The sequence below is a fragment of the Papilio xuthus genome, unplaced genomic scaffold (genome assembly GCF_000836235.2).
Source record: "Papilio xuthus unplaced genomic scaffold, Pxut_1.1 DF825928.1, whole genome shotgun sequence".
NCBI classification, from domain to species: Eukaryota; Metazoa; Arthropoda; class Insecta; order Lepidoptera; family Papilionidae; genus Papilio; species Papilio xuthus.
This window is the reverse complement of record NW_013532721.1, coordinates 6,515,698-6,531,054: the sequence shown is the minus strand read 5'-3', so window position 1 is coordinate 6,531,054 and position 15,357 is coordinate 6,515,698. Positions and strand designations below refer to the sequence as shown.

The window sequence follows — 15,357 nt, the reverse complement described above, 5'->3', positions numbered from 1 at the left end:
AAGATCTTGTATGACAACTCGTGCGTTAAATAAGTCAGTGTATCACACGCCTTGCCGCTCAAACAACCGGCACTAATACATTTACTTTACATAAAAACCGAATTATGTAACCAAAATACGTAAAAAAACACTATTATTTTCTTAATCTTACTAATATTATAAATCCGAAGGTTTGGATGGATGTTTGTTTGAAGGTATCTCCAGAACGGCTGAACGGATATCGATGAAATTTGGCGTACTTATAGGAAATAGTTAGGAAGAACACATAGGCTAATATTATGTTTTTTTTTAAATTCCGCGCAGACGAAGTCGCAGGCGACAACTAGTTTATCATAACTTTAATTATAACATATAACTTTCTTGCACTGCCGAAAGAAACTTACTTCAGAAATTCATCCGTCCGTTTTCACTCCTTCCTAGTATAAATCCTTCTACCAAAATAATATTTGAATACTTACATTGATTACAAATTCATCATCATAAGCTCACTATACATCCCCACCGAGGGGCTTGAAGCCTACCCTAAGTTAGGGGTGATTAGACCATAGTCAACCACGCTGGCCAAGTGCGGGTTGGTTGACTTCACACATATCTTTGAATTTCTTCTCAGATATGTGCAGGTTGGCATCACGATGTTTTTTTCACCGTAAGAACGTCGGATAAATGTACATATATAAATCGGAAATCGAAACACACATTAGTAGATGGCGGGATTCGAACCCAGGACCTGCAGATTGCAAATCAAGTGCTTGACCACTGAGCCGCCGACGTCTTACAAATTAGGAAATTATTTTTATCTTATCATTAAAATAATTAAGTAACAAATTATAATTATTAGTTCGTAATTAGCAACGCTTTGTGTTTCATCCTACACAATGACATCCTACGCTCAGCCTGTTAATTAATTATCTTTTATAATTTACTACGAAACAAAGATTCCCAAAACAACTTAAGACCTCATTTCATTAAAGCTTTTAACTAATGGACTTTATATTAAAACTTTAGAATAGTCTGCAAGTGAAATTACGTTGATATTTTAATATGAGAGTTTAGTCAAATTAAATTTGAAAACTATTTAACAGTAGGAGGGGGGGGGGGAAATTGTTTTTGTTTGCCTCAATTGTCTCATTTATATAGTTAAAATAAGCTGTTCCGTCCGCGCGGGTTGAAATAGTTAGAAGCCGATTCATGGACCTATTTAATATGCATATAAATTTTCATAAAAATCGGCCAAGCCGTTTCAGAGTACACCTAACACTGTGATATGTGAAATTTATATATAAATTACTAGCTGTTGCCCTTGACTCCGTCAGCGGGAAGTAAAAAACTTAATTAGTAGCCTCCGTGTTCTTACAGACTATGTTCTACATCTATGCCAAATTTCAGCGAGATCCATGCACCCGTTTCGCACCTTCTAACAAACAGCTATCCATTCAAACATTCCCATTTATAATATTAGTAAGATTATGTTTTATATGTAGAATATTAAATCTATGTCGTATTTGTGGCCTCATAAAGTAGACTAGTTGTAAATAGGAGATAACATTTAATGTAATCATGTTAACATTTCCTCCGACGAGACTCCATTAGATTAGTACATCTTGTATTTGTTTGGTGATAACAAGAGCAAAGTTAGAATAGTGCGTGAATCCATGTTCAAACATAGCCAGGGACGACTCTTACGTATACTTGTTGACGTCGATTCAAATTAAAAGTCTGCGGGGCTAAACAAAATGCAATCGCTTCGAAACGATTCCTTCCAACTTCAAAAATATATAGAACTGACGCGTGACAATCACGTGACTTATCGAAAGTAATTGTCAAATCATTTTTGAAGTACGTTATAGAATCGATTCAAACGTCATACTTGACGTATAAATAATTATATTACAACAACCATGTTTTTTTTAGTAAACTAGCGTTTCCCTGCGACCTCGTTGACGCAGAATTAAAATAACTAAGCCTAAGTTATTCCCGCACACATCAGCTATATTACCGTGAAAGTCTCATCAAAATCGGTTCAGCCGTTGAAGATTGTTTATAGCAAACGTTAACTTACAGATAGATGAGACATACAAATATTTTAATAAAATTGGAATTTCATTATAAGCAACGTAGATACAACATGTTCATGAATTTATTATATAACTAGCTGTCGCCAGCGACTCCGTCCTTGTGGATATATAAAAAACTTAATTAGCGTAGCCCACCCATCCATCAATCCACATCACATCCATCTAAACATTCGCATTTATAATATTAGTAAGTTAAATAAAAAGCTGCTCTCAAAGGCATAAATTCTAAAAAAAAATTGTATCCTATGTCCGTCTCCTGGTTCTAAGCTACCTCCTCACCAATTTTCAGGCATATCGGTAAAGCCGTTCTTGAGTTATAAGTAGTGTAACTAACACGACTTTCTTTTATATATATAGATAACATATAGACACTCCATTTTTATTCATTGTATTGATTTAAATCGATAATTGTGTGATGTATTAGAATAGCAAAAATTATTGTTCACTATATATTTATTATCTTTTGTTCCAATTTTCGTCGGAAATTCTGTGCCGTATCGAGGTGTGTGTTATTATTCTACGCTCGTCTGAACGTCAATGTATGCGTGATTTCGTGTTATTAAATTATGAAATTTCCATAGCGATGTTCTAGTTGTTTTCGCGCATGTTAATTTCTATAGAAAAAAGCTACGAGTAACAACACCTCATACGTAGGAATATAATAAATACATACAAAGAATATCGAAACATAAAAAAATGAATTAACCATTGGTTTCTAAAACCAAAATATTTGTATTTCTTGTTGTATCTTTGACACAACAATATGTCTAAAAGGGATTTTGGTCTTAGAAACGCACTTTAAGATTTTTAACTTCTACTTCTATGTAATATATTTGTTTAAAAAATATTTTGCGCAAGTATAATAACATGACAAACTATTTCATATCATGTTTTTTCGTGTAATCAATATGTGAATTTATTCGCAATGTGCTATTCTTTGAATTAATTACGCTACTAACACCCCTAGCGAAGTACTGAAAGGTAAAAATGTTAGAAGCTTTTATAACACGTTCTACCTGAGGTTGCCCTCCTTTGGTTCGTATCGATTACAAGAACGAGGGAGCCGAAACGGTCGTGATCTCTTTGGTATTCCAGAGTCTCGATACATAATTAATCCGGTGCGCCATTTCACTCGATTATTTATTTATACGCCCCCGGCCGTGATTCTTTCCGAATGCCTCGCTAATGCTAAATATACCAACTTGGATGAGAATAAAACATTTAAATCGATGCAGACGAAAGCTGATTGCCTGATTAGAAATGTTGATTGATTAATTTAACAGAACAATCGTTTCTTTAGATGCCTTTATATAGTAACTAGCTGTCGCCCGCGACTCTGTCGGTACGGAACAAAAAATTAATAATAGCCAATGTGTTCCTTCAGACTATGTTCTATATGTATGCCAAATTTCATCAACATCAGTTCAGCCGTTCTGGAGATACCTTCAAACAAACATTCATCCATCCATCTAAACATTAGTATTTATAAGATTAGTAAGATATTTCCAAAAATAGTGAAAAATTACACGTAAATTACAAAGGAATATGATAAAAATCGTCACAAGAAAGAGAAATGGAGACGGAATACTTAAAGAATTGCAATAAGCAAATAGACTATTATACATTTTTAAAAACATTCTTTCAATGCGATGCAAATTGATTTGAAAACAAGTAAAAGCTTTTACGTTGCAAGCTTCATAAAAAAGCTCGTCTGGACGACGGAGCGCTGCACAATTTCCATATTTAAAATATGTAAACACACGTTTGTTTCCCTTAAGCGGCTAACGAGGTCATAGTTTTACGGCGGCAAATATGCCGTATGTTATAAAGATAAGAAACGATCAATATTGGTATACGTATTTATAACGTGTTTATTGAAAATTATAATTACACGTACTTGAAGTTGAAACCTATTAGTTTAAATACAAGTTGAAAACTTAATTTCAAAACTATAAGCGACTAGCTGTCATCCGCGACTCTGTCTGCACGAAATTTAAAAAAAAACTTAACAAGTACCCTATGTTTTCTTCCAGATTATGTTCATATCTGCCAAATTTCCTAAAGATCCGTTAAGCCGTTTTGGAGATACCTTCAAACAAACATCCATCCATCTGTTCATCTAAACATTTGCATTTAAAATTTAAGTAAGATTTGATTTCAGTAAAGTTATTATTAACAATTATTCAAGCGTAGATAATTAACGTTGACATCTCCGTGATATTAAATTATGAGGAGGATGTAGACTATTTTTAACACTTACTTGCCCGATTATTTTACATCAACTAAGAATCGATCGTAAAGCATTAGTTGTAGAATTCTTTATAACTAGACTAGCTGTCGCTCGCGACACCGTCCGCGCGGGATTAAAAATAGATGTTGGCCGATTCTCAGACCTACTCAATATGGTCACAAAATTTCTTGAGAATCGGTCAAGCCGTTTCGGAGGAGTATGGAAACGGAAATTGTGTCACGAGAATTTTATATATAAGATTACTATTAAATAGTCGTGAAATAGTCATAGAAAAACATGGAGAGAGCTTCTTATTTGTCTTCCTTTGTAAGTGTAGAACAAAGCTATAGAAAATATCCGATTTATGTCAGAGGCATTCACAAAGCAACGACGCAATGTAATCCAGGAAATTAATATGTAGCTTATTGCAGGAAAAAGGAGAAGAAAATACCTATCTTGTATTACTGCCACACTTAGGGTCGCTTAATGATTATTTAAACAATTCCTTAGTGAACACATAGCTAAATCAACGCTTTTCGGTAACCGCAAATGATTATGACTGCATTATATGTTTTTATCGTCAATTTCTAAGTAATCTAGATAGCTATTCGTTTTTTTTTCAACTAGTTACGTAATGCAATGACTACAAGATTAGTTACCTTGTGAACTTTGACTCTTTCCTTGGTAATAAAAAAGTAAAAACACGACATCGTGGAAGGAAACTTTGGTTGTTAGCAATTTTCAAGAACGTTTTATTATCACTTTAGCCGTTTACTTTCAAGATTTAGTATCGTTAATATTTTATTGTTTTATTGGGTGTTTATGATAACCTATAAAAATGTTATCGTAAATTTTTTAACAAAGAAATATGGAACATACAGAAGAAATATAATTTATAACCCCTTTTCCATTCGATGTAAGTTTTATACATACTTAATATATAGCTTATGTGTTCTTCCACACTATATTCTATATTTATGCCAAATTTCAGCAAGATCCCTTCAGCCGCTTCGGAGATACCTTTAAACATCCATCTAAACTAAACATTCGCATTTATAATATTAGTAAGATTACCGATTTCTCTATATTATGTATTAAAATTATCAAAATTAAAGTCTATGTTAAAGCGTGAATACATAAGAAAGAGTAAATGACATGTGAGGACCAATGTAACAGAACAAAGTCAATGTTTCAAAAATATTTCACATAAGCCATGAGACTTTTTATGCTTTCCAAATCTTATATATAAAATTCTCATGTCACAATTTTCGTTCTCATACTCCTCCGAATTTTGTGAGCATATTGAGTAGGTCTGAGAATCAGCTACTATTTTTTAATACGGCGCAGACAGAGTCGCGGGCTACAGCTAATATTGTTTATATAAATTACAAATTAATGATATAGTAATCGAAAAACTCCATCATTCAATTTGTTTATCTTTAATAACATGTTTCTAACCGATGACGTCAAACGTATGCATCTCATGTCACAAATATTTGCAATCTAATTATCAATCACGGACTCATAGTTACAAAATAGTGCACACATTTGTAACGTGACTTATCATTTATCATATATTTAAACTATGATAAGGCGTCTAGATAATATGTGAATCCAAAATATATTGGTAGGAATCGTGCGTTTACGCATTTCGTTATAATAGAACAATAAAGTCGTAAATATGTATTTTACGGATCATGATTAAACTAATATTATAAATGCAAAATTGTGTATGGATGGATGTTTGTTACATGGTATCTCCAGCACGGCTGCATGGATCTCTGTAATTTTTGACATAAATGTAGAGCATACTCTGGAAAAACATAGGCATATTTTTTTACTTCATGTGGACGGAGTCGCGGTATACAGCTAATATAGATACAGATTAGCCATCGTGTACAAGCGACCTTATTTAGAACGGACCAAAACATGTGACCTAAATTTAGTTTTTAAATCAATAAACATGTGGCTTATTTAAAACGATATTTGCATTGAAAGATCAGAAGGCTCACAAATAACAGCTAACAATGAAATATGAATCAATAAAGGACATACATTTAAAAATAACAAGAGAACTATTTTTGAAAACGGCTGATTTTATCGACAGAAGGCAAGCGACAGCTTTTGTATTTGCTATAATGTGTTTCCACTGAGTCAACGCAAGCACAAAATATAATGTCATCTCGCTCATTCTTTTTGAAAAAGACAGAGATTCTTTACAAATATTTAGTTGCTGGAAGCCTTCGGTTACGCTATTTGAGAGCAATATCGCTTATCTTAATAACAAAAGAACATTTCAAATGCTAATAGCCATGTAAATGTTTAGGCAAGTTTCCGACACACTTAAATATAAACATGTTATTTAAAAAAAATCAATTGCTGTTCATCGGTCTCGGTTAAACTCGCGAACGGCTGAACGGATTTATCTTATCACGTTCTTGAAACGATCGTGAAGGTCTAGGGAAGGTTTAAAAGGTAAAAAAAATACGAATTATTGCCGGGAAAACCCTAAAAACAACCCTTTTTCCCATATAAAAGGCTGAATGGATCTCGCTGAAACTTGGCATAGACGTAGAACATAGTCTGGAAAAACAAATAGGCTAATAATTATATCCTTTATTACGCGCGAACGAAGTCGCGGGCGAGAACTAGTCTTTAAAAAAATACAAACAACGTTGTGTTACAATTGTCACGTCAGACGAATTTCACGGTTACAGTTTTGACAAGGCTCCACGGAAACGTCTTTAAATACATTAACCATGCAGACGTAAAGAATTGCTACATTTTATCCGACTCTAAATTATCCCGTCAGCAAGTAAACGAGAACCATCTGTTTCATCGTCTGTTGAATGTTCTTTGAACTATTCATAATAAACAGTTTTATATTACTTCATATTTACTTGATTTGACCCTCGTCTATATCTCTGCACATGTTACATTTATAATATTTTATATTACTAACTGTCGCCCGCGACTCCGTTCGCGCGGGATTAAAAATAGATGTTGGCCGATTCAGACCTACTCAATATGCTCACAAAATTTCATGAGAATCGGTCAAGCCGTTTCGGAGCAGTATGGGAACGAAAATTGTGACACGAGAATTTTATATACAAGATAACATTACATTTCCCGACTTCTGATAATTAATAAATATAAGTAAAGTATAAAGGAATCGCGTAAATCACAGGAAAACACCATCAAAATCTCCATAAAACAATAATACTATTGATCAGATTTAAATCATAAGATAAGTTATCATATTTTGTATTCACAAAATTAAATATTCGATAAATCAGTTGGTTATCGAGTCACTATTATTAAATTAGCTGTATAGGCTCGATTTTCGCAATCCCACGAGTAGGGTGTATTTTGCGTGTGAGCAGGACCTGGACTCACTCCAGCCAACCCAACTCTCCGAAGAATACCAATATCCCCTTGATGTCGGTGATCTCCGGGAGTCATATCGATTTACTTTTAGATTATTAATTTTTCTTAGAAGAAAGAAGTAGAGAAATACAACAACGCCTAGCGTAGATATTTACTTCCTTTGTTCTCTTCTTACCATCCATTCATTTTCAAGACAAAATGAAAAGAAAGAAAGGAAAGAGCATTCTGTTAACTACAGAGTGTGTAAAAAATCAGGGACGATGATTGGACGCACTAGATTAAAGACAATTACTAACTAGAGTCTTTTACTCCTTATTAATCCATACTATAATTAACCTCACAATGCTTCAACTTTACACCAAAAAAGCAGCATACTTTTGTTTCAAATAATATTGAAAAATAAAAGTTTTGCACAACCTAAATATTATAAAGAAAAAAATGTAGGTCATTTTTTGCAGAATGAAAATATAATTTTTCATACGTATGAGAAAATTAAACTAAACCCTTTTCAATGTAATTAAATAAGTTACTTTTACCCTTTATAATTTATGAGCGACATTTTTATTACTTACATCATTATTCATAAGACTTAAAAAATACAGTAGAAGGTTTTTGGAATTTAAAACTAAGTAAAATAGGTTTTAAAGTAAAAGGAATAGTTTTAATAACTTAAATTGAAGATAATTTAACGAAAAAGATAAAGATTATAGATAAAGATAAAGATAAAGATTAAAGAAATTAGATTTAAGATTACTTTCAATACAAAACGAGTTTTTATTTCTGAAATAAAAGGATTTTAGACTCTCTTAAAACCAACGCTTTGCTTATATATTTTTAAATTTTTAATTCTAATAAAAAATTAATGACTTCATAATAACATCAACAAAGTGCATAACTTACCTCTATCAATCAAAATGTAAGAATAAATATATCTTCCCACACAAAACAGTTATTTCAAACACTAAATAGTTAGTTAGTTCACAAAAATAATAAAAAAAAATCACACGAAAACAAAATAAGTTTTATTGTTTGAGTCAGTCACTGATAGAACAATTTAAAGCGATGTTTTAATTCATAATTATGTGCTACAATTTGGGGTTACGAAACACAGCGGCGTAGCGCGTGCGGCGCGTTTCGTAGCTGACAGTGGACTGCGGTAAGGTGCGGGACGCGCCCGGCCCGAGCCTCGCCGCCTCGCCGCCCGCCCTAGCCATAGCTGATACGAGCGATACCTTACATTCCGCTAATTTCCGCTCTCCACGTATCTTCCGCCGCTTGTTACCAATCTTCAAACGCTTTTTACATCACATTTGTCAACTACTTCTTAAAAAATTTTGAAAATAAATGTGTCTACCTGAAAAAAATCAACGAAAATTATCAATATTTTGTTGAATTGGGTCTAGTGATTTCTTCAATAAAGATTAAATTTTGTATTTCCTAACAAAGTTAATTATGATTAATAGTAATAGATGTATCCAACCGAAAAATATTTCAGCTTCAAAATATTTTTTAAAGAATTTTAGAGTGAAATTGTTTTTATTTATTTTTTGAAATTAGCATTTACCACGTATTAGTGTATAGAATTGTAATATAAATTTTTTGTACTAATATAATATAATATGAGTATGATAATATAACAGATAAATAACCACTCCTTCTCGTTTACCCTATGGGTGGTGCTCAATATCGCTCAATCATAATATTTTGTCGGTGGATATATCCGGAATGAAATATTTGTCGCCTTGAGATATGTATATCTCAAGGGCGGAAAATATTAAACCAACTACTAAAGAATTATGTGGGAAAGAATATTATTATATATTCATATACATTTATTTATCACATTTCTAATATAATACATTTCATATAAAATATATATATATATATATAATATATACAATATATTATATATACAAAACATATTATATTAAAAAGAGAACACCACCGACTGCGGAATCCCATGACTCAAACAACCAGTGGTCAGGGCTGCAGAGACAGGAACCTTCTCACGATGCGCGCGGTTTCTAGTATAACTGCCTTTTGTATCGGGTCCTTATTATATATATTTTTATACTAAATATTGTATATGTAAAGCAATCTATGTATCGCATTGTTTTGAAAGCGTTGCATTATTTAAAACGATATGTATTAATTTAATTACGAAATCTCAATACAATAATGAATGATTTGTTTAATTTTTGTCGTTAAGGCTTCTGATTGTTATAATGTACTAGTTGTCGCCCGAAACTCCGTCCGCGCGGGATTTAAAAAAAGATAATCAGTAGCCTATGTATTCTACAAGACTATTTTCTTAAAGTTTGCAGCCGTTCCGGAGATACCTTTAAACAAACCATCCATCCATCTAAACATTCACAGCATTTATAATATTAGTAAGATATATTTGGAAAAGTTTAATCACTTCCAAATAAAACAAGTTTCATTTTATATTTAACACAAAAAGAAAAGGATATTTAAAAAAAAACGTGTGAAAATAAAATATTTTTGAAGTAAAACTAAAAGTTTTGTATTCATAAATCTGTAATGCTACAAATGGAGAATTCATGTCACGGTAACTCCCACTTTCGTTCTTTGCTTTCTGAAATGAACGTTTCATTTGAGATCGTCGCAGTCCTACTGTGAAAATCTTTGTATTAAAACTTGCGAACAATAATAAAAGTTTCTCGATTTGAAATCAGCTTTTGTTCGTAATTATAAAAAACTAATAAAAAAGATTTTAAATACATCCGCAACCTTTTTAGTTATTTAACTTAATATATATTAAATCTTTCGAATCTTTTTTAGACTTGAATATTACGGTACTCAATATTACTATAACAATCTTACTAATATTATAAATGCGAATGTTTAGATGGATGGATGGGTGTTTGTTTGAAAGTATCTCCAAAAGGCTGAAGGGATCTTTCTGAAATTTGGCATTGACATAGAAAATAGTCTGGAAGACCACATACGCTAATAGTTAGTTTTTTTTTAGTTCAACTCGGACAAAGTCACTGGCTACAGCTAGTATTTTAATACTTATAAAAACTTGAATTGTTTACAAGACATAAGCTTAAAGTACACTAAAGTTAGTTCTGCTTCATACTTAACAAAGTTACTTCTATAATATCTTGCCGTCGACGTAATTATGGTTCCCACAACCTTTTAAGGAGCAATTAAGTTATCTTACATCGTCAGATAGCAGAGTATGCTTCTAGTACTACTCAGCACTGATATTAATCTAAATACATTTTAAAGCTTTTCTTTGAGGAATTTGACATTATAATGATATAGTTCATAAATGTTTTTGACCAAAATTAAAAAAAAAAAAGTTTTAAATTTTATATTTGATAAAAATGCTTCTAAAATTTAAAAGTGTTTTTTCTCATTTTAACGTTTCTTTGTTTAATTAAACAACGGAAAAAAATAAGTACATTTATAAATTAACTTAAATAATTACAAAAAGTTCTTTATGAATTCCTGGCAACTTAATGAAAATAACTTACATTCATAATAAACAGACAAGGTTTAATTTTATTCAGCCAGTTTTATTATAAATAAAGACTTCAGTCTGCGGCCTGTATTATGAAATACTGCTTTTAATATTATCTTCTAATAACTCTAGGTAGAGCGGGAAGAGAAACATTTGTTTCACTCTAAAAGCTCGTTATAAAGTAATAATAATTTGAAGCACATTTTAAATGAAATTACAAATGATAATGTCTAGATTTTACGGATTGTTTATGGTCATTAATGATATCTCTGATAAAATATCCGTTTTTTTTTCTTATATCCATCTTTATTATATTTTTAGAAAATCTTAGTTTAATCTGGAAAGTTTTGATGGAGGACAGTTAAAATATCGCTCAGATTATCAAATAATTTTATCTCCACAATGACATTCCTGGATGTTTTAAGCCGAATATAAAATTGATTAAAATTCTTGTGAAGTTGAATTAATAGAATTGACATTGTTTGAAAGTATTCTTAGTAGTATAAAAGATCTTATTCTACTTATCGACTTTTACGATTTTATGAGGATGTTGAAGAATTTTTTGATGTTATCAATTAAGAAATCGATCTATATATGACTTAGGACTGAGCGTCGGTGGCTCAGTGGTCAAGCACTTGACTTGCAATCTGCAGGTCTTGGGTTCGATGCCATGTACCAATGTGTTTTTCCATTTCCGGTTTACATATGTACATTTATCCGACGTTCTTACGGTGAAAGAAAACATCGTGATGCAACCTGCACATATCTGATAAGTAATTCAAAGATATGTGTGAAGTCAACAAACCCGCACTTGGCCAGCGTGGTTGACTATGGCCTAATCACCCCTAACTTAGGGTAGGCTCCGAGCCCCTCGGTGGGGACGTATAGTGAGCTGATGATGATGATGACTTAGGAGCGATGGCGATAAAAATATTTTATGCATTTTTAATTCAAAATTAACTTCGTCTTACCGCATATATACAGTTTCTTTATCTGCCATGAACACACCACGGTAAAGTAATAGCAATTAAATACATCAAAGAGATTAAATCACATATAGGTTGCCTCAATTACGTGATTGCGATATATTGAAGCATTCGCATTCATCCACCGCATTCCAATATCACTCCGCTGCAGAATACGCTCCAAGTAATATTTATGAAAAATATTTTTTAGAGTTGATTTTTAAAATAACTATTATTGGTGTGTTGTAATCATTTCCAATGTATAAAAAGATTGATATATAAATATCCCGTATAAAGTAGTCCTATATATATATATTATTAAATCATAAAGTATATTTAGTTAAGGTTACAAATTACAGGTCACGAGGTCGTGGGTTGCCATTTAACTATGACAATAATTCTAAACGGAAACTAATTCAATAAGTTTAAATAAATATAAAAAACCTTATAATTTGGATATAACATTCTTTTTTAAATGACATTGTAAATTGGATCTAGAATTGCCTGTATGTTTTCTCAGTAATTGAAATTGGATTACATCATTATCAGCGGCCACTTGACACGATAAATTGGCGAATAGGTCCGGTCCCGTGTCACGTGAATTATCTGAGCCTGTTCAGCCTTAATTGGATGTGGCAGCTGTGTTTAGGCCAAAAATCGTTAAAGCTTAATACATTTTCTGTACTTTTTATTTACTCACAAAACTTGTTATTACTAATTGTTTAAATAAATTCTGGTAATTTTTTAGCTACTTAATATTTTAATTACGTACTCAAAGTCATTTAAACGTAATTTAAGTTTTCAAGTCTACATTTCTCTTTTACTAAAGACACTCTAAGAATAAAGGGGTGAAGTTATATTTTATATGCAAAATAGATTTTCCATAAACCAAAAATAATCCTTCACACATCACCTGGGACGGCTTATTTCTAAATGGCTAAGACTTTGTTTTTTTTTTATAAAAAAAATAGTCGAATAAAGTATCTTTCAGATATAATTTTGTCATATCTACTGCCAGTATAATACATCTACCTGCAATGCTTTTATCGTAAAACAGCTCAGCAAGTGGATTGCTTATACAAAATTCATATGAGCTCGAGAAATAGGCGAGGGAATGGATGGGCGATAAACTTGTGACTTTCGGAGGAAAATATACGATACGAAATTATAATCATCAATGTTAAGAAAATATTAGTTTTTATATTATTAAAACTAATTGAGTTAAATAATATTTTTGTCTAACTGACTCAGGAAATAAATGTTTTTGCGCGTTAGTATATTTTTGTGTGTTACGAGCTGTAGCCCGCGACACCGTTCGCGCGAAGTTATAAAAAAACTCCATCCATCCATTCATCTGTCCATCTAAACATTCGCATTTATAATAATAGTACGACAGTATGATTTAATTAGTACTTTCCCCTGTTGTTAACCCCCCTTTAATTAACAAATTCATTGCTATAAAATAAGACCATTTTAATGTACACAGTCTCTCTTTATTTGTCATGTTCCTTGAATAATTTGAATAGAAATTTTCTCCGTAACAGCGTTATCTAATTAATTCGTAATGCAATCCTCACTTCGAGATCTTGGAATTTGATTACTAAGAAGTATTACAGCTTTGAGTTAGTCTAATCTTATCAAATCAAGTTCCGATGTAAGTCGAATATATATAATCAAATCCAATAATCAATCTCTCTTCATATTTATTTATATTAGATATTTTAAGTTGAATTTTAAAACCCATTTTGATAAGAATATGTTCCATTTTATAATCCCCCCATCAAGGAAATAAAACTATTCGCATCAATCTTGGATGAAGAGTTCTGTGGTGTTGAAATGAATCGACTACATAATTTATTCTTACAGAACTAGACTGAATCATAATATAAATGAAGCCAAAACTTTATTCATCTCAAACTGTCAAAATAAACATAATTGTGAAGCTGTCAAGTTTGAAAAGGGAGAGCTAGGGACAGACATAAATCAGTGTTACAACATTGTCTTTTACAGACCAGGAAATGAATATAACATGTGTTTCCTCCAATTGTTGTTTTATTTGACAAAAGCACATTTCTAATTTTGATACTAAGTTCTAACAGCTATTTGTACACAGTTAAAAACTATACAAGTTTTTTTTTTATAAATTTGGTTATTAATAAGTAGTTAGGTAACAACAACAATCTGATATTTAACGTGCAAACAACGTGTGAGTTTGCACGTATCATCGCGCGATCCCATTTGCAAATGAGGGCAGTGAATTCGGCCATTCTGTTTGTTTACCAAATACGTTACGTACCATTTTATTTTTCAATAATTATTTTTTATTATTTTAGTTATCTTATTTAATAAAAACGATGGCAATGTAACGCATAATGATATTAAAAATAAAGAAAATTTTAAAACTGGTTAAACTACTACATTACAAACAAGAACGTTCCAAACACATTGTGCAAAACATACATTTTAAGTAATCCTGTGACAAATAACAGGAAAAGGGAAAAGAAAACTTTCGCCAACGTAAATATTCCTAGGGAAGAACCAATCGCAAACATTGTATAAATAAAAGAAAGAATGTTAACTTAGTGCCAAGATTTTGTTTACATGTCGTCAGTGAATCATTCATTTGGTAATTTATTGATGTCTGTTAGAGATTCCGTGATCACTTTTGAATACTCAATTTCAACACTTCAGATTCATATAATAAAAAAAAATCACTTTAAAGAACTGTTTTATTTTATTCCATTTCAATATGATACCCATACATGACGACATTGATAACGACGACATATTCAGAGGCGGAGGATTAGACCGGCCCTCACACCAGTACTGGCTTACCGCGTAGCCTAGAACTCCCCCAAAAACATTCCACATAAAACTGATGATGTTAGCTAATGAAAATACTATTTTCTGTAGCTAACAGTGAAAAAAATTAGATAGCTGGTTAGATTAACTTCGCCATGTTGAAAATCCCGGCGTCTTTTTCGCGGCAATATTGACAAAAGGGTTGCGAGCTGACTTTGGCGACGAAAGAACAAAATCTCAGCGACACGTGCCTAAGAACTATATAAAACTGCTCCTTTCTATATGCTTATGTCATTCTTCTCAATTAAAATATATTTAATTATTGTAACCAATGAACTAAAATCAACCGAACATGTTTTTTTTATAACAGAAGATGGCAAACGAGCAGCGGGAACACCGAGGTGGTTC

The 15,357-nt window shown here is 31.9% G+C and overlaps 1 protein-coding gene across 1 annotated transcript in view; it reads right to left on the bottom strand.

Annotated features, from left to right (window-relative positions):
• Nucleotides 1-8,824, bottom strand: part of LOC106125502 (NACHT domain- and WD repeat-containing protein 1) — a 29,485-nt gene extending 20,661 nt beyond the window's left edge. Inside the window, exon 1 of the mRNA XM_013322733.1 lies at nucleotides 8,593-8,824. The gene's annotated coding sequence lies outside the window, so the exon portion shown is untranslated. The remainder of the gene's footprint in view (nucleotides 1-8,592) is intronic.
• Nucleotides 8,825-15,357: the final 6,533 nt, after the last annotated feature.